The 22,533-nt window shown below is 45.2% G+C and overlaps 1 long non-coding RNA gene across 2 annotated transcripts in view; it reads left to right on the forward strand.

Annotated features, from left to right (window-relative positions):
* Positions 1-2,566: 2,566 nt before the first annotated feature.
* LOC141583197 (uncharacterized) overlaps positions 2,567-22,533 on the forward strand; it is a 776,849-nt gene continuing 756,882 nt past the window's right edge. For both annotated transcript variants that reach the window (XR_012515902.1, XR_012515903.1), the window contains exons 1-5: positions 2,567-2,705; positions 7,072-7,342; positions 10,432-10,545; positions 15,281-15,391; positions 20,343-21,486. This is a non-coding gene — a long non-coding RNA (uncharacterized LOC141583197). The remainder of the gene's footprint in view (positions 2,706-7,071; positions 7,343-10,431; positions 10,546-15,280; positions 15,392-20,342; positions 21,487-22,533) is intronic.

Genomic DNA, 22,533 nt, shown 5'->3' on the forward strand with positions numbered 1-22,533 from the left:
CTCCAACTGCGGCTGCAGCAGGTCCGCCGCAGAGCCGCCAGAGGGGCTCATGTTGTGGATGTCCTCCAGGTCGAAGGAAGCCGTCGGAGGGGGAGCGGACTTTCTGCCACAGAGGAGGCCTCCGCCCGTGGGGTCCCCACGCCTGGGTCGCCCTGCCGGCATCTGACAGCCGAAGCTGCAGGTGGAGGGTGCGCTGGCAGGGCCGCTGCTCGACGGGAACGACGAGGAAGACGCGGATGCTGACAAGGGTACAGTGGCGGCCGCCGACTGCTGATGGACAGCGAATCGGAGAGGACAAGGCCCAGGTCCAGGAGGTCGCCGAGCTCCTCGGTCTCTCTCCGGGGCAGGGGGGCACCGACTGCTGATGGACAGCGAATCGGAGAGGACAAGGCCCAGGTCCAGGAGGTCGCCGAGCTCCTCGGTCTCTCTCCGGGGCAGGGGGCCAGGTTGCTACCGCCGCAAGCTGCAGTGGCTCCGGCAGGTCTGTGGCCACGGTCGGCACCACTAGGTCCTGGCGTGGCCAGGAAGCATTGGGGGAAGTCCTTCATGTGGGAGAGCTCCTCCTGCCAGCGGCTAATCGGGTTATTTGGAGCACCTGCTTAACACAGTGTCCTCTCCCTTCCCGCCCGGCCAGACGCCAACGTGGAGAAAGGTGGGAGCAGTGCCTCGCTGACAGCCCTGTCAGACTCGCCAGGTGGCTGCCTCATGAATGTGAGGGCCCAGAAGGTCCTCGGGAGCCCGAAGCATCTGGGGCACCTGAGCCCCAAAGTCAACGAAGAGAAGACTTAGAAACGAAGCCAAAACCCAAACCCCCAAGTTGCCTGACGTCCTTCTTCTTTAGATTAAATATAAATTAGAGTCATCCTTTTTAAAAAGTTTCTTTGTTTACAAAGTTCTTAGAAAAGTAGACAATCTTATAAAAATAGACAATCAGCAAGGCAAGAAAGTAGGCCCGGTGGCCGGGCTGCCCTCTCTTCCACTCACCAGCGTCCTCCACCACTATCATGGTCACCTGGGTTGCTGCCGTGGGCGCAGGGGCTGTGGCCAGGGCAGTGGGCAGGAGGTGCTACTCGGTGAGGCTGCCACGGCGGAGAACTGGTGGGTGCTGCAGGGCACGGAGTCTGGGGAGCTGGAGTCTGGATGCACGGAGTCTGGGTGCGCAGAGGCCACAGGCGCGGGTCATGGGCCTGTGGGTGGGGAGGGGACCGGAGGGGCGGCGAGGTCACTCGGCGGCTCCTGGTGCCTCCGCTGCCTGCCACGGCCTCTGCTCCCCACGCGCCCCCTCCTTCTCTCTGGGAAACTTGGAAAAACTCTTAATATGTGCAGATTCCTTAGGCTTTCTTGATTCTTTCCGGGCCTTAACGTAGATTTAGAGAATTATAAATTCTTGCAACAGAAAATCTGCCTTAAAAAAGTCTTCCCCGGTGATCTTTAGGCAGCTCATCTACAGACAGGTTCTTAGACACCCTGGCAAGTTTCAATGTTGAAAATTGTTTCCTCTTCCCTCAAAGCAATGACAGGGCAGGTGGCCAATGGACGGGGCCGGAAACCGAGGCTGCCCCCGAGGGCGCGTCTAAGGCAGAAGACAAGGACGGCATCCGAAAGCACGTCCCGTCCCGTGGAGCTGCAGCATTTCAGATCAATACTGCAAATACCCCCGAACTGCCAAGGAACACGGCCCAGGCACCCTCTGAGGAGGGATTCTCACTTTTAATTCCTCTGTTCTTCATCTTCTGCTCTATTGGAACCCACAACCTTTGAGTGGATCTCTCCCGTTCTGGGAGCGCAGCTGTTCCTGGGACTCGGCTCCAGCTGTCGCCCACTCTGCCCTAACCCGGCTGTGCCGTGGAGGTGGCCGGCCCCTTTAAGGCCCCGCTGCGCCTGCGCCTGGGGCTCTCGGAGGCGGGGCCGGAGCAGAGGACCAAGCGGCCGCAGGGGGGCGGTGGGCGGCGGCTGAGACAGCGGGGGTGCCGGAGGGGAGGGGCGGGGAAGGGCGGGGCGGGGCTGGGGAGGGGAGGGGAGGGGCGGGGTGGGGCGGTGGTGGGGGAGGGGCTGGGGAGGGGAAGGGCAGGGGAGGGGCGGGGCCGGGAGGGGAGGGGAGGAGCGCGGTGGGGGCGGTGGCGGGGAAGGGGCTGTGGCGGGGAAGGGCAGGGGAGGGCTCGGGAGGGCTGGGGAGGGGAGGGGAGGGCTGGGGAGGAGAGGGGAGGGGAGGGCTGGGGAGGGGAGGGGAGGGGAAGGGAGGGGAGCGGAGGGCCTGGGAGGGGAGGGGAAGGGAGGGGAGGAGAGGGCTGGGGAGGGGAGGGGAAGGCTGAGGAGGGGAGGGGAAGGCTGGGGAGGGGAAGGCTGGGGAGGGGAGGGGAGGGGAGAGCTGGGGAGGGGAGGGCTGGGGAGGGCTTGGGAGGGGAGGGGAGGGGAGGGGAGGGCTGGGGAGGGGAGGGGAGGGCTGGGGAGGGGAGGGGAGGGCTGGGGAGGGCTGGGGAGGAGAGGGGAGGGCTGGGGAGGAGAGGGGAGGGCTGGGGAGGCGAGGTGAGGGGAGGGCTGGGGAGGGGAGGGTGGCGCCGCCGCTGGGAGCCGCTCAGTGAGCGCGGCGCTTCTGGAAACGCAGGACAGGCGGGCGGGCTGCGGAGGGCGGAGGCGCGGGGCGTGGCGGCCGCCATGCCTGTGGGAAGTGGAGGTTTGCCGGGAAGTCCACCAGCGTTTGTGAGGTGAGGGCGCCGCGCCAGGCCGCGGGCGGGGAGTTCGGGACCCCGGCGCGCAGCTGGGTTGACGCGCGCAGGGGCCTCCGCAGCGTTTGCTGGGCGAGCCGGCCGGGGCGGCCGCCGGGCTGGAGTCCCTGCGCCGGGTTCCTCTCCCCGAGGCCGCCGCAGCCCTCCTCTCGGGGCGCCGGGAAGAATCCCGCTGGCGGGAGCGGGTCTTTGGGGCTTCTCAGATGATCTCACCGGGCGTCCTTTCACGGAAGCGCAGCAAGACTTTTGGAGTGGTGTCCTCGCTTTCCTTTTTTTTTTTTTTTTTTTTTGCTGGTAAAGCTGCTTTCCACAGGAAGTCTTTTCTTGAAGTGCTGTCATTTATTTCTTTGGGGTACAGTGTTGTTCACCCGAAGGAATGACTCCCAGTGCTCGAGGACGTTAAAGTGATCTGCTGGTCGTTTCAAAGCTTTGTTCTGAGCTGATACGCGTTAGTAGCTTTCTTTTGTTGTTAAATTTTATTGGTAAAATTTCACCTGTGAACCAGCAGCTCGGTTTTCTATTCTAAAATGCTAGCTTTAAGATTTCTGAGAACTTTGTGTCAAAGAAGTCTTTGAAAAGTTACAGAAGTCTGTGGAAGAAGTTGACAATTTGAAATGTGCAGGTGGTCGGGGGACAGTGGATCACACGTGTAATCCCAGCGCTTTGGAAGGCCAAGGTGGGCAGACCACTGGAGCCCAGGAGTTCCAGACCGGCCTGGGCAACATGGCAAAACCCCATCTCTACTGAAAATACAAAAATTAGCTGTCTGTGGTGGTGTGTCCCTAGCTACCTGGGAGGCTGAGATGGGAGGATCTATCAGAGCCTGGGAGGCTGAGATTACAGTGAGCAGTGATCTTGCCAGTGCACGCAGGCCTGGATGGCAGAGGGAGAACCTAAAAAAAAAAAAAAAAAAAAAAAAAAGTACAGGTAATAAATTTATACTAAGTAAAATTCACCACAGATGAAGAAATAGTACATTGCTAGATTGGGGTATATATGTAAGAGTCACATTGTTGGGTTTAGAGGTATCAGATATTGTTGAACATTTTCCCAAAGTGGTTGTAAAACTTATCAGGGACTATTCTGCTTATCCCACATCCTTGCTGATGCTTGTCAGTTCAAAGTTATTTTGCCATTGGAGTAGAGGTGCAGTAATGTATCAGTGTGGTTTCATTTTGCCTTTTCCTGGTATTGAGGTTGAGTATTTTTTACTACCATTTATACGTCCTCTTTTGTGAAGTGCCTGTTAAATCTCTGTATCCTGTTTTCAGGATATGCTTGTTTTTCTGTTGATTTGTAACACTTTATTCTGGTTATGTGTCCTTTCTAGGATATATACGTATTGCATTTCTCTTTTTTCAAACTGTAGCTTGCCTTTTCACTCTTTTAATGGTGTTTTTAAATGAATGGAGATTCTCTATTTTTTTTTTTTCTTTTTTAGACAGGATCTCACTCTGTTGTCCAGGCTGGAGTGCAATGGCACAATTACAGCTCATTGCAATCTCGACCTCCCAAGGCTCTGGTGATCCTCCTGCCTGAGCCCCCAAGTAGCTGGGATCTGCAGGAGAGCACCATTATGCTCAGCTCTTTTTGTATTTTTAGTAGAGATGGGGTTTTAACATGTTACATAGGCTGGTCTGGAATTCCTGGGATCAAGTGATACACCTGCCTTGGCCTCCCAAAGTGTAGGGATTACAGGCATGAGCCAGTGTACCCAGCCTGAGTTTCTTAATTTTAATGAAATTATACTTGATCAATCTTTTCCTTTATGGTGACTGCTTTTTGTGTCCTGTTAATCAATGCCTAACCTAAAAATATGAGCACATTTTTTTCTGTGTTAACCTCATAGCAATTTTATTTTAGTTTATGCTTTTTTTTTTTTTTTTTTTTCAGACAGACTTTCACTCTATTTCCCAGGCTAGAGTGTGGTGGCATAATCTCAGCTCACTGCAACTTTCACCTCCTGGATCAAGCAATCCTCCCACCTTAGCCTCTTGAGTACCTGAGACCATAGGCATGTGCTACCATGCCTGGCTAATTTTTTTTTTTTTTTTTTTTTTTGTAGAGATGGGCATTCAACATTTTCCCAGGTTAGTCTCAAACTCTTGGGCTCAAGTAGTCTGCCCACTTCAGCCTCCCACAGTGCTGGGATTACAGGTGTGAGCCACCCCACCCAGCCATGATTCACTTTTTACTCTACTAAAAAATAGCCATCTCTACTAAAAATACATGGATGTGACTGTTTAATGTAGCACCATATATTGAACGGAACATTCTTGTCCTTCTGGACTGTGTGGCACTTTTTTTCATAAATCAGATGGCTGTATGATCATCTGATTTATGAAATCAGTGTGGGTCTGTTTCTGGACCAACCTGAGCAACATAGTGAGATCCCATCTGTACAAAAAATCATAAAGATGTAAAATGTTTTTAAGTGGGTAGAGAAGATGGAGTCAGAGGTGATAATTTATAAATGATTGTCAATTTTTGGCTACATACAGGTGTTGGTAAGTCAGATCTCTTGGGAGTTTAGGCAACATGTATTAAGAGAATTATGTGTTCAGAATGATTGCTAGATGTTCACTGACTTCAATTAGATGTTATTTGAGATTCACAGAGCTACAGCTTTTATTATTTTATTTATTTATTTGTCTTTTAAAAAATTTTACCATCTTCCTGTCAAGGCAGTAACTCTATACTTAATTGTTCTTAAGTATACCTAATTACCAGGAAAATTTTATGGATCATATCTAATTGTTAAGCCATTAAAGGACTGACATGATGTAATGTAGATAATAGTATTCTACATAATAGTTTCAGGACTACATCAATGAAATTGTTTCTTTTTCTTCTTCTTCTTCTTCTTCTTCTTCTTCTTCTTCTTCTTCTTCTTCTTCCTTCTTCTTTCTTCTTCTTCTTCTTCTTCTTCTTCTTCTTCTTCTTCTTCTTCTTCTTCTTCTTTCTTCCCTCTTTCTTCTTCTTCTTCTTCTTCTTCTTCTTCTTCTTCTTCTTCTTCTTCTTCTTCTTCTTCTTCTTCTTCTTCTTCTCCTTCTTCTCCTCCTCCTCCTCCTCCTCCTCCTCCTCCTTCTTCTTCTTCTTTCTTCTTCTTCTTCTTCCTCTTTTCTTCTTTCTTCCTTCTTCTTTTTTCTCCTGCATATAGTTTGAACATATCTTCTTCTCTTTGCTTTCTTGAGACAAGGTTTCGCTCTGTCGCCCATGCTGGAGTGCAGTGGTGCAGTGGTATGATCATGACTCATTGCCGTTTTGACCTCTCAGGCTCTAGCAGTCCTCCTACCTCAGCCTTCTTAGTAGCTGCTGGCATGCACCACCATGCCAGGCTCAGTTTTTATTTTTTGTATACAGGGTCTTCCTATGGTGCCCAGACTGTTTTCAAACTCCTGGGCTCAAATGATCCTCCCACCTTGGCATCCCAAAGTGTTGATATTACAGGTGTGAGCCATCACTCCTGGCCATTTTAGTTTTAATAATTTTATATTTTTCTAATTTAAAATATTATTTATGAATGTAATATTGTTATGATTATTTTGTAAGTGTTTAATCTCATTTTCAAAATAAGCTTGTGGAAATTAGAGATCTTGTTTATTATTTACTACTGTATTCTCAGTGCCTGACCTTGCCTGGTATGAAACAGATATTCAATAAATAGTTGTTAAATGAATGAATGAACCACATTCAACAATTCTCTAAGTATCACAGCTTTCACTGTCTAACAAATAAAATAGCTTGTATAGAATAGAGTCACAGTTAACCTGACATAAAAGGAAATGTCAACGAAAATAGACCTTTGTATGTGTAGCTGCTAAGATTTTGGGGCTTTTGTTACTGCAACATAAACTAGCAAAGCTCAGTGAGACTGCAGATAGAATATACATATATAAATAGACCAGATAGACCAGTGGATGAGATTCCAAAGATAGTTCAATCATCATTAACTAACCACACCCACACTCTCTTAATTTCCTAACAGAAAGAATGGAATTCCTGTTCACTAAGATCTGCCCCAAATATTACTTATTTTGTGAAAACTTCTCTGGCTACTCAGGAATCTCCCTGTTTCAGCCTCCCGAGTAGCTGAGATTGCACGTGTGCACCACCATGCTTGGCTAACTTTTTATTTTCAGAGACAGGGTCTTACTATATTGCCCAGGCTGGTCAGGACTGTTGATTGCATATGACAGAAACCCAGCCAATTCTAGTTCCTCACCGCCTTTCAATCTGCTCCTTTCTCAGTCTTCCCAGTCTCAACAAATGGCAGTTCCATCCTTCAAGTTCCCCAAGCCCCAAATCTTAATGTTAACCTTGCTTTCTCTCTTTTATGTCATAGCTCGTATGAAGGCCAATCATGTTCAGACCCAGGCGGAGGTTCCTGCTGACCCAGGCTCTCACCAGCACATTGTCCTTTACTGTCCTCCTGAGGGTGTCTGGAGCTTCAGTGCTGTGTGCTCTTGGCCTCCATGCTGGGGCACCACTGACTCCTGCTGTCCAGGGCTTCCAGTGGACTCTCCGAGGCACTGATGTAGAATCTTCCCCATTCGGTTCACCAAGAGCAGCCTCATGCGGTGTGGGCTGACATGAAGAGCTGCCAGATCTAACAGGTAAAAATCACGAGGCACTGCCAGCTGGATGGGGTCAGAGAGTCCTCTCTCCATTACGATTCAGATGAGAAGGGAAGATTCCATAGGCCCTAAACATTGCAGCATGACCCGCATGTGCCACCCACGAGCTGCAGTGCGTGGTCAGGTGGAAGTTATTTGACTTCAGGAGAGGACAGTGTTCTCTTCAGGCCTTTTCCTCAGTGGCTGGATCTGCGTCCCTCTCCTCTCTCTTCCCCTCTCATCCCCCAGTCTCCATCCCCATCTCTCTCTCTGTTTCCACCTTGCTGTTCCCTTTCACCTGCTTTCACCTCTTCAACTTTCATGATTCCCCCCTCCCTGTCCACCACATTTCCCAGGCTAAGGCCCCTGAACTGTCCTGTGTGGGGAGATGTGTCTGGATTTAGGCGGTGCCCTCTAGATGTGTCCAGGATGGGGAAACATGGCTCAGCTGCCAGTATAATGGTTTCAGAGAGTGGCCACTTTTGAAGGCCTTTCACATTTCCCATTCTAGAATTGTGTAGGACTTAAAATTGATGGGCCACAGTAGAATTCTTGGTTCCTCATGACCTTGTGGTGGTCACCTTCTTTCACTGAGCATTCACATGGTGGCTATTAGGTGCCAGGCCCTGCTCTGGGCTAGGGGCACCATAATGAGTAAATGTCAGATCACTACCCCATGGAACCCACCACTGCAGGCATTGAGAGGAGAAAGAAAGGGGCGTGTCCTGTTTGTGTTCTTTTCACATGGTCACCTGCCAGTTCCTGGGGGAGTGGGAGCCAGTGCAAGGAGAGAAGCCCAGTGAGAAAGGCAAAGGGATGATGTCAGACCCAGGAGCTGAGGCTCACATTCCCCTGCAGCTGGGCAGCTTCTGGAGTGGACAAGGAGCAGCAGGGAACATTGTGGCCTGGTGTTCTGGGGTTCACTGTCTCATCTCATTCCTGTGGGTGCCAGAACTTGTCCAAAGGGAAGACTCAGTGTCTCTAACAACAGCAAGGCGGAGACAGAAAGTGTTTCAGAGAAGCAGGAATGATTGTCTGCCATGGAAACAGTATATGGATTTATAGTAGTGTGTCTCTCTAATAACTAGTTAGCGTGTTCCTGTTAATTGAACATATCGGTGGTGTAAGTTTCCTTGGATCTCCTCATCTTCATGTAAGTTTATCTGTCCCCCTATCCCTCCCTTCTTTCCTTCTTTTCCTTCCTTCCTGGGTTTTCTGATCAGGGTCATGTGAGGCTAAAATCCAGAAATGGGCTAGCTATGCTGTTTCTCTAGAGCTCAAGCTTTTATTCCAAGTTCACTGCAGATATTGGAAAATGTTTCTATTCTTGTTTGTGGGGGACTGAGGGCCCTTTTTCTGTGCTGGCTGTCAGCCAGGAGATACTCTGACTTCAGATGCCACCTGCTTTCCTCTTTACCTGTCTTTTCTATCTTTCAACCAATCACAACTCATGGAGTCCTTCTCAAGCTCCTTCCTTCTCTGACTTCATCTTCTCCAACCAGCCACAGAAAGCTCTGTCATGTATGGAGTGATGTGATTCAATCCACTTCATGCAGGTAACCTCATCATCTTCAGGTCATGTAACTGTCACATAAAAACATAATCACAGGAGTGGTGTCTCTTCACCTTAACAGGCTTCAGAGACAAGGGTATGGCATGTTTGGGGACCATTTCAGAAATTCCATCTACCACAGTTGGACACTCACATTTCCCCATCTGCAAAATACATTCATCCTCTCCTCTAAAGTTTCCAAATTTCATGTCATTAAAGCATTAGTTCAACATGAAAAATGTCACGTAGGCCACATCAGATCCAAAGTTTAAAATCTTATCTAAAACATCCACACCAGGTGTCAATGAGGCTTCTGAGGGTGTCCATTAAGTACAGATTATTGACATAATTGCCTACGTCTGTCGACCTGTGAAACTGAACAAACTGCTTATCTGCTCCTAATGTGGAATGGCGGGACAGGCACAGAATAACAATTACAGTGATTCTAGTTCAAAAAGAAGGAACATGGAAGGGAGAAAAAAGTCACCAATCCAAAATAGTTTGGAAATGGAGCTGGGCAAAATCCAGCAGGAGGTACTTAAGTAGGATCCACAGCCTGAGACTGACCCTCCATCCTGTGGGACTTTGCTTCTGGGATCTTTGCTCTGCATTTCTTGAAACCATTATTGTCTATCTTATTTCCCCCTACTCCTTTGGTTCTTCCCCTTTCTCCTCATGGCAGCATCCTCTGCTTAGTCCTTGGTCCATCGCCCCCAGCAGAATTGGTCAGATAGTGCCCGTGTCACAGTCCTGACTGTCTCCACGAGGGGCTGTCCTTGTGAGCCCGTGCTCCTCTGAGATCGTATTCACTGTCCTAACCTCTCTCAGTCATGATTGCTTTCAGCTGCCCTGGCTGGCTCAGGAGAAAACCTAAGACTATGGAGTCCCAGAGCCATTCTCTGCCCTCTCTATCTCCAGGAGAGGAAGAAAATAACAGGGATCTTCATGGAGAAATGACCCACGTGAGGGCCTGGACTCTCCAGCAGTTACAGCAGAGGAAACTCCCTGAGGAAGCATGGAGTAGCTGAACACCCAGACTGGGAAAGCAGGGTTGTGTTAACCACTGTTTAATCCTCACATGCTCCCTGCCCCAAACTGCTAGCCAGTGAATGACAACGGACTGGGAGTAAGTAATAGGCCTAGAGAACCATGATAAAGAATTGTCCAAGGAAAGACCCTTTTACTCTGTTTGCAAGGTGAAATTGCTGTGTTTGATCTAAAGTTTTCTGAAAGGCAGCAGCGAGTTTCTGGAGGATGAGTTACCTGCTTTGCACAGGGAGGGTGAGGCCAAGGCTTTCGTGGTATATCTGCTGCCACTGGGTGATGAGGGAGCCTGGGAGAGTCTTAGTCTTTCTGGACTTGAGTTTTCTCATCAGTAAAGTAGGTGCTAATTGTACCTCTCTGAGGTCCCTTCCTGCTTAGTTTTCTCTGAGTCCTTGAGGGACTGAGATGGTCTTTAACACTGCCTGGACCTGTAACCTGCCTCTGATCTCTCTGGGTCTGACTCCTGACTCTGGCCCCTGTGTTTCTCCTTCAGAGCCTGAGCTGAGTTCACACCTGGGAAGCTGAGAACTGAGGGAACAGATGGAAGAAAGTCAGCAGGTTTTGGAAAAGAGAAGAACCTGTAAAGGACAAGTCAGCGCTAGAACAGGTGAGAAACAAAGCAGGGGAGAATAAGGACAAACTGGGCCAGAGGCCTCAGGGGAATGGGCAATGGGCCTGTGATCATTCAACCAGTCGAGGAGCAGCGCAAGCTGAGCAGCGGGGACTGGGCAAGACACTTAATCCACAGGAGTCTCCTGACCCTGGTGAGGAAGAGCCAAAGGGGGGATCAGAGCTGGTTTATAGTGAGAGGCAGCACCAACTCCAAGAGGGGAAGGATTTGACCCTGAGCCCCACCCCAGACCTAGGAGCCTGGACCTCGGGGCTGCCATAGCAGTGGATGCTGTTCAGGTCAGTGTGGGTTAGAGAGAAGAACCATGCTTGGAGAAGGGTTGGAGATGTCTATTCTTACATTAAACAGCTCTGCCCTAGGTCAGGTGCCAGAGTAAGTGTTTCTTGCCAGTATCTGAAGCAGTGATACTTACACTATTCCTCTGCACTTTCAGTTGAGGAAGGTCTCTATATGATATGAGTATTTACTGGGTGTACTTGGGGTTCAAATAGTAGTGTTTCCCCAAGCAACTCAAGCTCATGAGAGAAAGAACACAATGACATGATTTCAAGAAAATATAGTAGTTCTCTGAAAGTGGTGTGTCATGGCAGCCCAGAGGATGGGAGTGTAGGTGAAGACATTGCTCCTAATGACAAGGGGAACCATAAGAGGAATTCTTCAGAGTAGTCCCGTTTTTCCTCCAGTGTCCCACAGAAGATGCTGGGATGTGACTGGTGTAGAGCAGGGGTCTACAGGTGTAGGAAGGGGGCTTGCTGCATCTTGGGAGAAATTATAGCATCCCTGGTAGGACATTTTGGAGAGGATTGTTGGTGATTGGATTGGATATCTATAGTCAGTTTTATCCTATCTTCAGTGAACACTGCCGAGACCTTCCTTAGTGCCAGACCCTAAGCTGGGAATCATGAACACAGAGATGAGTAGATATGATCTCAGCTTTCACAGAACTCTCAGTCTAGTGAATAGCAAGTTATGAGAAATGTAGTGATGGTGGCTTCATTAGAGCAAGTGGCTCATGCTGCATGGAGATGACCTCAGTGGATGACCGGGTCCCCCTTCTGGTTGTTAATCAACAGCTGGCTGACTTGCTCTGGGACAGTGACCCTGGATTTCTGCCAGGTGTCAGCATCTTAGGTACAAGCAACACCTCAGTTTTCTGTTGGGTCAAAACAGTTATCACTGCCAAGGTGATCAGAGGACACTAGTGACATCAGTAGCTACTAATGAGGTCCTGGCCAGCTAGGGAAATAAAGATGTAAGTTTAACAACAATTCTAAATTTGTTCTTAACATCATGAGCAGAGAGTATCTGTCTTCTAAGTTAAATACTTTTTAGACTGCAAGATTCACCCACGTCCAAAATAAAATCTATATCAGCCATATTACTGCCCTGAGATGATTTTTCCCTGTCCTTACCAGAAGCCTGCACTATCTGGAGCACTGAGGCTGTCTCAAGCCAGCTGATCTGCTCTCTGGATTCCAGGGACACCCGCAGAGCCAGAGGTTGAAGGCACAGGCATTGCTATCTCTGACCGTTCTGACTCCAGGTTGATCCACCCCAATGCCCATTATTAACCACACAGTAACAGGATGCCACCAACATTTTGATTTGAGGCTGTCATGTCAGAATTTTAATAAAATTTAATAGATATTATTTTTTAGAGTACTTTTAGGTTTACAGATAAATTGAGCTGATAGCACAGGGAATTCCCCTATTCTCTCTTGTCCTCTGGAACACAATTTCCTCTATCATTAGTATCTTGCATTAGTGTGATAGATGTTTACAATTGATCAATCAATATTGGTATGTTATTATTAATTAAACTCCATAGTTTACGTTAGGGTTCATTCTTTGAGTTTTATAGTTCTGTGGGTTTTCACAATTACCTAGTGTCATGAATCCTCAGTACAGTATCACACAGAAGAGTTTCACTACTGAAAACCTCCTTGTGTTCAACCAATTCATCCCTCCTCCACGTTTGGCAATCACTGATCATTTTACTATCTCTACCATTTTGACTCTCCTGGAATGTCCTAGTGTTGGAATCATACAGTGTGTAGAGTTTTTAGACTCGTTTCTTCCTAGCATTATGTATTTAAAATTCCTCCATGTCTTTTCATGGCCTGATAGCTCATTTCTTTTTATAACGGAATCATATTCTGTTGCACAGATATACCACAGTTTGTTTAGCCATTAACTTAGTAAAGGACATTTTGGTTATTTCCAGTTTTTGACAAGTATGAGAAAACTGTTGTAAATACCTGGATGCAAGTTTTTGAGTGAACATGTTTTCACATTACTGTGGTAAATACCTAAAACTGCTATTTGCAGGATTATGTGGCAAGGCTATTTTTAGCTTTGCAAAAAAACAAAAGCAAAAACAAAACAAAACAAAACAAAAACACCTGCCAAACTGTTTTCCAAAGTGACTAGCATTTGGCATTTCCACTAGCAGTGAATGAGAGTTCCCGCTGCTCTGCAACTTTGGCAGCCTTTGGTATTGTCACTTGTTTGGATTTGAGCCATTCTATTAGGTATATATTATAGTGTAGTGGCATCTCTTTGGTTTAATATGCAATTTCCTAGTGACACATGATTTTGAGCATCTTTTTCCTATGCTTATTTGCCATCCATATGTCTTTTCTGGTGGAGTATCCAGATCTTCTGCCCATTTTTAAATTGGGTTGTTTGCTGTATTATTATTGAGTTTTAAGAGTCCTTTATGTATTTTGGACACCAGTCTTTCATCAGAGCTGTATTTTGCCAATATTTTTTCCCAGTTTATCACTTGTTTATTCATTTTCTTAACGATGTCTTTCCCAGAGCAGAAGTTTTTAATTTTAATGAAGTCCAACTGATCAATTTTTTTCTTTCCTGGGTTGTGCTTTTGACACTGTATCTGAGAAGTCATCACTATGCCCAAGGTCACCTAGATGTTCCCCTATGTTATCCTCTAGGAGTCTTACAGTTTTGTACCTTGCATTGAAGTGTAAGATCCATTTTGTGAAAGGTGTAAAATCTGTGTCTAGATTTATTTATTTTTTACATGTGAATATCTAGTCATTCTAGCACCATTTGTTGAAAAGACTATCCTTTGCCTGTTAAATTGCCTTTGTGCCTTTCTCAAAGGTTAGTCTATTTCCGAGCTCTGTATTCTTTTCTAGTGACCTATTTGTCTGCTTTTTTTCTTTCTTCACCAATTTCCACACTGTTTGGTTACTGTAGCTTTATAATTAGTGCTGAAGTCGGCAGTGTCAGTTCTGTGGGCATTTTTCTTCTGATCTTTACTATGAGAACCTGGTTGGGCTCCAGGTGATAAAACTTAGAAAAATGTGAGATCCCCACTAAATCTGGGCCCCAAGGAGTTTTGAATGCTCAAGGCAGGCCACCCTCAGTTTCTAGTAATCTGTCAGTACCATTTAAGTGCTGGCTTCAGCAGCTTCTGTTCCTTGTATTTGCCTGTCTGTCTTGTTTTCAGCATGGCAATTTGCCCTGTGACCTCTCTTCTAGGCCCGCTAATAAGATTTGATAATTTTCAGTTTGTTCAGCTTTTTTCTAGTTGTAAGGACAAGTGGTGACCTCCTGGCTCCTTGCAGGTTGGAGTAGAAACCAGAAATTTTATTGAACAAGTTACTTGTAATGAAAGTCAGTAATCACAAATGCAGAATTGAATAATTTCCGTAGATATGTAGAATTTTGTAGCCATCACCTCAGTCCCCTCTTAGAATACAGACTACCTTTCTTCCCTCCCCAGATTCCCCAGAGGCTCTTTGCAGTCATTTTCCAATCCCTGGTCACCATGACAGAGCCTGAACAAAATTAAAATTTGGGAAACAGACAACATTACATTTCAGCTTTTATTAGATTGGGATTTTATGTAATGGACCATTGTCTTAATCTTGTGTCAACTAGAGGAAATATTTTATTCTTAAGGACTTTCTTTATGGGAACTTAGTAGTTAGTCCCATTTATTGCTCTCCTTGAATTGGTTCGTCTATGCTGGTAGCAGATAGTTGCAATCAAACCTTGTCCAGTGGGCACAAGTGAAAGCGCTAAAAAAAAAAAAAAAAAAAAAAAAAAATCCTTCTATTAGAAATGTAGATGATGAATTTGCAGATAATGTTATGCAGAGTTACATTTGTTTGTTTTTGAGCCGGAGTTTCACTCTTGTTGTGCTGGCTGGAGTGCAATGGCATGATCTCAGCTCACTGCAACCTCTGCCTCCTGGGTTCAAGCAATGCTCCTGCCTCAGCCTCCTGAGTACCTGGGATTACAGGCATGCAGCACCATGCTAAGCTAATTTTCTATTTTTAGTGGAGACAGGGTTTCTCCATGTCGGTAAGGCTGGTCTTGAACTCCCAACCTCAGGTGATCTGCCCTCCTCAGCCTCCCAAAGTGTTGGGATTGGAGGCATGAGCCTTCATGCTGGAGTGCTATGTGCAATCTCAGCTAACTGCAACTTCTACCTCTAGGGTGCAAGTGATTCTTGTGCCTCAGCCTTTCGAGTTGGCTGGGATTACAGGCATGCAGCACCACGCCCGGCAAATTTTGTATTTTTAGTAGACAAAGAGTTTCTCCATGTTGGTCAGGCTGCTCTCCAACTACAAACCTCAGGTGATCCACGCACCTTAGCCTCCCAAAATACTGGAATTACATGCATGAGCCACCACACCTGGCTGGGAGTTAAATATTTTACCATCTTTTTTTCTTTCAGAATTTGGATTGGTAACATGGAAAAGACACTTCTCACCTGCCTGAAATGCCCTTCATTATCTTCTTCTAGTTGCACGGGCTCTGGAACAGCCCTTACAGTGCTCCCACAAAGGTAAGTATAACATTTTAATGTAGTCCCTTGCTTTTTTTTTTTCTTTTTTGTGCCTATAGGGATTAGCATACATGTATGTGAAAATATAAAAAGAGTACAGATAGGCACCTGTAACTAGTTTTCTGTTGCTACCTATTAACGCATTATAACAAGTTAGTGGTTTGAAACCACAGAAATCAGGAAAGATTGGGTTCTCTGATCAGGGTCTTAGGAGGCTGAAATCCAGTTATGGGCTGCCTTGTGTTTTTCATCCAGAGATCAGGCTACTCTTCCAAGTTTACTACAGATGTATCGGCAGAATTCCTCTTCTTGTGGGTGGAGGACTGAGATCCCTTTTTCAGTGCTCCTGGCTCTCAGCCAGGAGACACCCTGACTCCAGAGGCCACCTGCATTCTTTCTCACTTTTCCCATCTTCCAACCAACAACAGCCCATGGAATTCTTCTGCAGCTCCTATCCTCTCTCTGACTTTTTCTTTTCCTACCCACTAGAGAAATCTCTGACACTGAGGGAGTGATGTGATTAGATCTGGTGCACTCAGGAAAGCACAGCCTTTGTATTAGTCTGTTCTTGCAGTGTATAATTAATGACCTGGGTGATTTATAAAGAAAGAAGTTTAATCAGATCATGGTTCTGTGGGCTGTGCAGGCTTCTGCTTCTGGGGAGGCCTCAGGAAACTTACAATCATGGTGGAAGTGGAAGCAGGCACGATCTTCACATGGCCAATGGGAGAGAGAGAGAGGAGCGGGGGGAAGTGCTACATACTTTTAAGCAACTAGATCTCATGGAAACTCTCATGCAATGGCACTTGGGGGATGGTGCTGAGCCATTAGAAACCTTCCCCATGATCCAATAACCTCCTGCCAGGTCCCACCTCTAACACTCAGGATTATAATTCAACATGAGATTTCGGTGGGGACACAGAGCCAAACCATATCACTCTTTAAAGTCATATGACTGCCATGTAACAATGTAATCACAGGAATGTCTTATCAGCTTAACAGGTTCCAGAGATAAGGGTACAGCATGTTTGGAGACCATTTTAGAAATTCTACCTATCACAGTTTAACTTCTATTCCCCAGACATTCACATCCCTCACAGATGCAAAATACATTCACCCTTTCACCTAAGGTTTCCAAGTTTCGTGTCATGAATGCATTAGTTCAAAGTGAAAAATGTCATGTAGCTCTAATCTGATCAAAAGTTTAAAATCTCATTTAAATCATCTACACCAAGTGTGAATGAGGCTTCTGAGGGTGTCCATTAAGTACGGATTCTTTTTTGTTTTTTTTTTTTTTTGAAAGTGAGTCTTGGTCTGTGACCCATGCTGGAGTGCAGGGGTGTGATCTTGGCTTACTGCAACTTCTGCCTCCTGGGTTCAAGCGATTCTCCTGCCTCAGCCTCTTGAGTAGCTGAGATTACAGGCATGCACCACTGGATTCAGCTAATTGTTTTGTATTTTTAGTAGAGAAGGGGTTTTGCCCTGTTAACCAGGCTAGTCTGAAACTCCTGACCTCAGGGGATCCATCCCCCTAGGCCTCTCAAAGTGCTAGGATTACAGGCATGAGCCACCGTGCCTGGCCCAAATACAGATCCTTGATATAATTCCCTTACCTCTGTTGACCTGTGAAACTGAACAAACAGCTTATCTGTCCTCAATGTGCACTGGTGGGACAGTCACAGAGTAACGACGCTAGTGATTCTTGTTCAAAAAGAGGGAAAGTGGAGGGAACAAAGTCACTGATCCAAAACCATTTTGAAATGGGGCTGAGCAAAGTCCAGCAGGAATTTCTTGATTGGGCTCCTCAGCCTGGAACTAACCCTCTGTGACAGGGGGCTTTGTCTCTGGGCTCTGCATATTTTTCTATCGTTACTGAAAACATTTTATTTTTCTTCTTCCCCCACTCTTTTGGTTCTTCCCCTTTCTCCTCATGGCGGCATCCTCCACTTAATCCTTGTTGCATCATCCCAGCAGAATTGGTCAGATATTGCTGGTGTCAGGGTCCTGACCATCTCCACGAGGGGCTGTCCTTGTGAGCCCGTGCTCCTCTTCACTGTCCTGACCTCTCGCAGTCATGATTCCTTTCAGCTGCCCTGGCTGGCTTAGGAGAAAACCTAAGACTGTGGAGTCCCAGAACCAATCTCTGCCCTCTCTATCTCCAGGAGAGGAAGAAAATAACAGGGATCTTCATGGAGCAATGACTCACATGAGGGTCTGGACTCTCCAGCAGTTAGAGCAGAAGAAAGTTTCTGAAGAAGAATGGAGGAGCTGAGAGCCCAGGCCGGGAAAGCAGGGTTGTGTGAAACGCTATTCAATCCTACGTGCTCCCTGCCCCAATCTAGCAGCTAGTGAATGACAGCTGACCGAGTATAAACACCAGGACTATAGAACTGTGATAAAGGGTTTGTCCAAAGAAAGGGGCTTTTACTCTTTTTGTTATCACAGTGGACATTGCTGTTTTTCATCTAAAGTTTCTGAAAGGCAGCAGTGAGCTTCTGGAGGGTGAGTTACCTGCTCTGCACAGGGAGGCTGAGGCCAAGGCTTGTGTGGGATCTGCTGCCACCAAGTGGTGAGGGAGGGAGCCTGGGAGAGTCTCAGTCTTTCTGGGCTTCAGGTTCCTCATTGGCAAGGTAGGGGCTTTTTGTACCTCTCCGAGGTCACTTCCTGCTCTGTTTTCTCTGCATCTCTGAGGAATTGAGATGGTTTTCAATACTGCCTGGGACCTTCAGCTGAGACGTGACTCTGTGTGTCTCCTGTAGAAGGCTGAGCTGAGTCTACACACTGGAATCCCAGAGATCAGGGAACAGGTGGAATAAAGAAACTCAGCAGGTTTAGGAGATGAGAATAATCCCCAAAGGACAAGCCATTGGTAGATGAAAACCAAAGAATGGGAGAATAAGGGAAAACTGGGACAGAAGCCTGAAGGGAAATGGGCACTGCCTGTGATCATTTAAATTCTCAAGGAGCAGCATGAGCTGAGCAGTGGGGACTGGGAAACTTACTCCACGGGAATCTCCTGCCTCTGGCCAGAGAGGCATAGGGTAGATCAGAGCTGGTTTATAGTGAGGGGCAGCTTCAACTCCAGGAGCGGGAGGATGTGACCGTGAGCCCCCACCCCAGACCCAGGAGCCTCGACCTCGGGGCTGCCGTAGCAGTGGATGCTCTTCAGGTCAGTGTGGGTTAGAGGGAATAACCGTGCTTGGAGAAAGGTTGGAGATGTTCATTCTTAATCAAACAGCTCTGTCCTGGGTCAGGTGCCAGAGTAAGTGTCCCTTGCTTGTATATGAAACAGTGATACTTATACTATTCTTCTGCATCTTCAGTTGAGGGAAGTTTCCCATAAATATTTATTATTTACTTTTCTTTATATTGGCTAAGGACTTGTGATTCAGGTATTTAATGTCTCTAAAGAAACACAAGCCAGTGAGTGGAAGAACACACACAGATCATTTCAATAAGATACGGTAGTTCTACCCAACTGAGGTGTTGTGGCAGCCTGGAAGATGGGAGGGTATGTCAGAGGACATTGCTCCTAATGACAGGGGGAGGTGTAAGAGAACATTTTCAGATTGGCTGGGTGCAGTGGCTCACGCCTATAATCTGAGCACTTTGTGAGGCTGAGGTGGGTGGATCACAAGATCAAGAGATTGAGACTATCCTGGTCAACATGAAATGGTAGACCATTTCTACTGAAAATACAAAAAAATTAGCTGGGTATTGTGGTGTGCGCCTGTAGTCCCAGCTACTCGGGAGGCTGAGGCAGGAGAATTGCTTGAACCCAGGAGGCAGAGGTTGCAGTGAGCTGAGATCATGCCATTGCACTCCAGCCTGGGTAACTAGAGCGACACTCCACCTCCAAAAACAAAAAAAAATTCAGAACAGGCTTGTCTTCCTTCAAGCTTCCACAGGAGAGGATCCTGGGGCCGCGATGGTGTAGGGCAGGCGCCTCTTTAGGGAAGGGGATTTGCAGCCTTCTGAGAGAAAGAGCATCCTTACAAGACATAGGGAACAGAAATGTAGGTGAAAGAGTCGGAGGTTTCTAATCAATTTTATTCAGTCATGGATGAACACTGCTGAGAGGCCTCTCTGTGCTGGGCCCTTAGCTAAGAACCGTGATCACAGAGGTGAGTAAAATAGGACCCCAGCTTTCACAGAATTCTCAGTCTAGTGACTGGTGATTGATGAGAAGTGTAGTGATGGTGGGTTCATCGGAACCAGTGGCTGATGCCGCATGGGATGACCTCAGTGGATGGCCTGGGCCAGTGACCCTGGACTTCAGCCATATGTCAGCATCTCGAGGTGCAGTACACCAATACCTCTGCTGCGTGTTGAGTCAAAGCAGTTAACACAGCCAAGGTATTCAGCCAAGGTATCACACTGGTGATATCAGTAGCTATTGACTGTTTCCAGCTGGGGAAACAAAGAAGTAAATTTAGTAAGTCTTCTAAATTTGTCCTTGACATAATGATAAATAACTGTATCTTGATAATGAATTATATACTGGCAAATTAATTGTAATTTGCCATAATGAGAAATAACTTTATGCTGAGTACTGCCGACACACAAGCCCTTGAGGACACATGCCTGAGGATTCTGATGAAGATAATGATGTCCAGATATGTACACATTTGGACCTACAGTTCAGCTTTGAAACAGTGGAAGACCCAGTTTCAAATTCAAGGTTGCTTTGAGTAGAATCTCACTTTACCTCTCTTTGCATGGCAATGGGGCCAATCTTCCCTAAGCTGTACCTTACAACAAAAGTAATACTGGTAAGATTTCAGAGTTCAGCAGACAGAGGTAAGTATTTTAGTGCCAATGATTGAGATCTACTCTAACAGTGTCCAATATTATTAAATTCTTATCTTCAGATAATTTAAAATAAAATATTTAGCACTAAACTTTAGCCTCAATGACAAAATAATTTAATCAAATTTTTATTTTTCCGCAGCATCCTGTATATATCCCATATTTATTTAAAACTCTGTAAGTATGCCACTGGTCAGAAAAATGTTTTTTCACATATGTATTTATATTATTGAATACTATTTTGTAGTTCATGAGAGGTATTTAGGGAATAATAAAGAGCCACACACTGTTAATCTACTTAGCTCAATTAAATACATTGCTCCACAGAGGAACATATGTCTAAATCAATCACATTCATAGTCAAACCATTTTATATATTTGTTACCTACTATTTTAAGTAGTATTAAAAGTGTCACTAACTAGATATATCTTATGTCTTTTGTAATTATGAGCTGCTTAAGAACATGAACACATATTTACTTATTTGCACATTTTATATTGCCTCTCACACTGCTTGTTGTTTATAAAAAATCTGCTGCAATTAAAAAGTTAATAAAAACAATAAAATAAAAATGGTTTAAATTCAAAAGACAATCATAAGTTCTATCTGACATAATAAAAAGGAGGCCAGGTGCAGTGGCTCATGCCTATAATCCCAGCACTTTGGGAGGCTGAGGCGGGTGGATCACGAGGTCAAGAGATCAAGATCATCCTGGTCAACATGGTAAAAACCCATCTCTACTAAAAATACAAAAATTAGCTGGGCATGGTGGCACAGCCTGTAGTCCCAGCTACTCAGGAGGCTGAGTCAGGAGAATTACTTAAACCCAGGAGGCAGAGGTTTCAGTGAGCCGAGATCATGCCATTGCACTCCAGCCTGGGTAACAAGAGTGAAACTCTGTCTCAAAAAAACAAAATAATAACAATAATAATAATAATAATGAGAAGTTATCTAAACAGTATATGTAACAAAAGCATTTTTGTTGTTTTGTTGTTGTTGTTGTTGTTTTGCTACATAAGTAAGAAAACTTCCCAAGACACACAAAGTGGATTTGAACAAATTGAAAATAAATGCTATACCCTTGGATAGGAAGACTCCAAAAAATAATGTTACTCTTGTTCAAGTCAACTGACAAATTTGTAATTTATTCACTATGCTCCCTGGAAAATAATTAATACATCCCAACCATTGCCACAGGACTTGCAGTGCTTCACTGAGGGAGAAGACTTCCATGCCTACTGAGCTGAACCTGGCCACCTTTGGCAACCGGCTTTGGCCAAAAAAAGTAAGAAAAATTGATTTGTACCATTTTGCAGAGAAACTTGAAGAGCTTCATTGTGGTTTGGCCATGCTTTTCTCCAACATCTGCTTCAAAACTGAGATGGAAACTTTATCCCACATTGTGGTTTCAGAATGAATGTCAAAGCTAATATAGATGTTAAGATGAGATTAGTAGATCATCTGTTACTACAGAAGAAAGCGCTGATAGTTGGGAAATTGTTGCATGGAGGTTCATTGTAATCTCTACTTCATATGTGCATTTGGAAAATTTTAAAAGAACATGTTTGCAAAACGCTAAAAATGAACCAGTATGACATGTTGTCATTAGAAAGATATCAATGATTTAATCTAAAATATTATTCTAGCCCTAAAAAGTCCTTCATTTAAATTGAGAAAAACATTTGATTATCAAATCAAACTTGAACCTATTTTTGTATAATGTATATGTCTGTGAAAATTAATAATTTAAGAGAAAATATTACATATGCATATTTTAAACACTAAATATAGCTCAGGCCACGCAAAGAGAATGTCTCATTTATTCTTTAAAATTCTGTCTGTTATATATGGTTTTCTCTAGTCTCTAAAACCTCAGATTTCTATATAGAGTAGGGTTTGATTTAAAAAAAAGTTATGTACATCAATTTTTATTTGGCTACAAAAGCTTACTATATTTAGGAACAATCCAGAATTGCAAGTTGGTTTATTGAATATATTTTTCACTTTCTTCCCTCTACTTTTAATGTGGTGCATTATCCTGTAAATTACATTCAGATTATCATCTCCTTAAGTTTATAAAATGTTTTTCAAAATAAAAGTAAAAAAAATAACAATTGTAAAGTTTCTTTTTAAGATACAAACTTCATGAAACATTATGTTTTTTGATAAGCATGATATCAGCAACATATTTGGTTGAGAATGAAAGGCAAAGCTTTACAGAAACAGGAATATCTGAGTCAAAATTTTCCATAATTTGTTTTTATGTATTATATTTCACAAAATGCATGTAACTGGATTAGTTCTGCAATAGATTAAATTTGTTTTCTCACAA

The sequence above is a fragment of the Saimiri boliviensis genome (assembly GCF_048565385.1).
Source record: "Saimiri boliviensis isolate mSaiBol1 chromosome 19 unlocalized genomic scaffold, mSaiBol1.pri SUPER_19_unloc_1, whole genome shotgun sequence".
NCBI lineage: Eukaryota > Metazoa > Chordata > Mammalia > Primates > Cebidae > Saimiri > Saimiri boliviensis.